At 38.2% G+C, this 3,577-nt stretch overlaps 1 pseudogene across 1 annotated transcript; it reads left to right on the top strand.

Annotated features, from left to right (window-relative positions):
* The first annotated feature begins 894 nt into the window (after positions 1–894).
* On the top strand, positions 895–1,274 carry LOC309838996 (large ribosomal subunit protein eL33-like; annotated as a pseudogene). Its single transcript has one exon. The product of its transcript is annotated as a large ribosomal subunit protein eL33-like (transcript).
* The last annotated feature ends 2,303 nt before the right edge of the window (positions 1,275–3,577 follow it).

Here is a 3,577-nt window from a genome sequence, read left to right as displayed (position 1 = left end):
AAAAATACTGCCTGATCTCATTTATATGTGAATCTTAAAAAAGTTGAATACATAGAAACAGAGTAGAACAGTGTTCACCAAGAGCTGGGAAGTGGAGGAAATGGGGAGCTGTTGGTCAAACGGTATGATGTTTCCGTTATGTAGAATGGATAAGATCTGGAGATCTAATTACAGCATTGTAACTATAGTGAATGGTACTGGATTGTGTACTGGAAATTTTCTCAGAGAGTGGATTTCAGGTGCTCTTACAACAACAACATGTTAACTGTGTGAGGAGGTGGATATGTTAATTAACTTGAATGTAGTAATCATTTCACTATATATATGTCTATATCTCAAAACACCATGCTGTGCACCTTAAATACATACAATTTTTATTTAAAAAGAAACAAATAAAAATAAAAGTAGAATTACCTTGAGATCCAGCAATTCCACTTCTAGAATTTATCCAAAAGAATTGAAATCAGTATCCAAAAAGTTTTAGTACCCCTATGTTCATTGCAGCACTATTCACAATATTTCCAAGTTGTGGAAACAATTAAAAGTCCATTAACAGATGACTGTGTAAAGAAACTATGGAATATACATCTAATGGAATATTATTTAGCCTTAAAAAAGACAGGAATTCTGCAATGCATGACCATATGAATGAAGCTTAAGGACAAACTAAGTGAAATAAGCCAGTTACAGAAGACAGGTATGGCTTGATTCCATTTGTATGAGGTATCTATGAATAATCTCTAAATAGCTGCTGTACAATATTGTACCTAGAGTCAACAATAACATATTGTACATTTAAAAAATTTTTAAGAGGTAGGTCTCATGTTAAATGTTATTTCCGTAATAAAAATTTAAATTTAAATTAAAAAAATACTTTCATTTTTCAACCATCTTGGACCCTGTGGAGGCCTGCTGGGAGCAGGACTTCTAAAACAACAAATATGTCTGGAAGGCTGTGGTCCAAGGTCATTCTTGCTGGCTATAAGCAGTGTCTGTGGAACCAGAGGGAGCACACAGGTCTCCTGAAAATTGAAGGTATATATGCTTGAGATGAAACTGAATTCTATCTAGGCAAGAGATGTGCTTATGTATACAAAGCAAAGAACAACGCAGTAATTCCTGGTGGAAAACCTAAAAAAAACAGAGTAATCTGGGGAAAGATAACTTGTGCTCATGGAAACAGTGGCATGGTTCATGCCAAATTCTGAAGCAACCTTCCTACTAAGGCCATTGGACACAGAATTCGTGTGATGCTGTACCCGTCAAAGATTTAAACTTACTGAAAAATAAATAAAAGTGTGGATTTGTTCCCTTGTAAAAAATAAAATAAAAAAATAGAACCATTCTGATCTCAGTGTCTAGCATAGGACTGTACTGATTGAATACAAGGTAATAAATATTTGATGAATAAGAAAAAATTTTTAAAAACCAATCAAGAGATTTATTTATCACCTATACCAATAGAGATATGAGAGGAAAATTGTTCTCTTTTTAACTGGCAGTGTGGTTGTGTAAGGGAGAACGAGTAGTGAAGGAAAAAGTTAATTTAGGATATTTAAAATAGGCCAAGAGTTGCCCCCTGAAAAGTTTACAGAATTGTCACAATTTGGCATTAGAGTCCACAACCACCTATAAAAATTAATAAAAAGACATCTTGATTAAAACATTGTCAGGAAGCCAGAGGGGGAGCTCTCCACCCTACAAGGATTGCAGATCCCGACAGGAAGAAGAAAGACGTCCTCTTCCGTCTGGCAAGAGCTCAGCCAATGAGAGACTGTCACAACTCAGCCAACGAAAAGCCACTATACTTGGCACTCTCAATTCCTCCAATGGACTCTTTGTTTAGTACAGCCCTCCCAACTTCCTCTTCTCCTCTTTAAAAGAGTTCTCCTCTCCTTGCTGCAGGGAGACTTGTGAGTGGCTCACCGTTGCAATTCTTTGCTGATCCTGAATAAACCCATTTTTTGCTGGAGAAATAACTGGCAGTCTGTTTGTTTAAGGTCAACACTCCCCATTTTGTGCTTTTCTGTCTCACATATTGTGGACACCTAGCACCCTCATGGACTCTCCCCACCTTGCCTCCACCTATTAGCCAAGGATTTGAAACTCATTCTCATATTGTAAATAAGCAAAAGCCAATTTTTTTCCCTTAGACAATGAATATGCAGAGACGAGGTGCTAAGTATTCTTTATCTACCTCACATCTTTTTCTAAACAGATGGCTTCTCTAGGCACCAATCTTGCCTTTCTTCTCCATCATGCTTAAATCTGAGGTCATGGCTCGGTTTTTGACCTGTATCTCATAACTCATTCCTCCCTAGCTCCATTTTTGACCTGTATCTCATATCTCATTCCTCCCTATCTCCACCAGACCATGCTCTAGATAGTATTCATAGCTAGTTCTTGCTTCTTAATAAACGAAAAGATAGAAGGAAATGACTTCTCACCTGCCCAGGGGAAAAACTGATTGATTGCAGACACTATGGGTGAAGTATGGAAAAATGAATCAATGATAGGGCCCTTTGTGTCCTTTCTGACATTACGGAGGAAGACAGGCTACAGAAGACAAGCACAGGTAGGACAGCGCACCAGTTTGTCTGGCAATGGATCAGCGGTGCAAAAGGCAGCAGAGTTTATACACAGAGACCAAGATGAGACCCCAGAGAAGTGGTTCTGAGAAGCTTAAACATATGCTCCTGTTGCCTCTGCTGATGGTGTGGTGATCTCACACTCAGACCTTCAGTCAGACTTTCTTTAGATTTTCCTTCCCCTACAGTTTCTCGGCAGTGAGGTGTTTCACTGAACGTCTGGAGTAGCAGCATAGGAAAGTGTCATAAAAATGGAGGAAATTAAACGAAACATGCCCGGTAGGAGCCGAGCATGAATGCACCAGTTCCTGTTCTTCATTGCTGTTCTTTCCAGATGTGGAGAATTTTCGTGAAATGGAAGAAATAAAAAAAGAATGGTTAGTGGTGTCTAAAAATATGTAATTGGATTCAATGACTATTGTGCTGGAAAGGTGTTTTTCAGAAGTACTTCCTGGAGAGAAAAGACATAGGAGAAATTATATTTCGCCTGGCCTGGCAACATTATTTTCCACGCTGAGGACTGTGAATGTTTTATCTGGCTGTCATCCTATTGGCTTTGCTGAAAAATTTAACCCTTTGAACATATGTTAAGAACTGAGTGCCAAAGTAGCTGTTCAGTGTCTCTACCTCAGCTTCTAGTTGGCTGGCATTGCTGCATATTTAAAAAAATAAGATATATTGCTGTGGAATACAGGGGAATATTTTCTTTATGGATAGAACCTTAATGGAAATGTGGAAAAGAGTCACTAATGTCTTAAAAAGTTTCTTTGTATTTAAGTTGCTTGAAATCTTCTTACCTTTCGCTCAGTGCTGTTGACTGGGGTTTTTACCTCCTGCTGTTGACAGGGTTTACCTTTTTGAAGGAAAGTCATTTTCTCGATAATTTTCTCAGTGGTTCTAATACCACTCATGATGAGTGATTAAACTTCACTTGGTCTTTTTCCTCTTTCTAATTCCACTCACAGACAGTTTTCCTTACCTGAAAGGGG

Source organism: Grampus griseus, assembly GCF_964374135.1.
Source record: "Grampus griseus genome assembly, chromosome: 21".
NCBI lineage: Eukaryota > Metazoa > Chordata > Mammalia > Artiodactyla > Delphinidae > Grampus > Grampus griseus.
The sequence above is the reverse complement of the archived record's forward strand: the minus strand, read 5'-3'. Positions and strand labels throughout refer to the sequence as shown.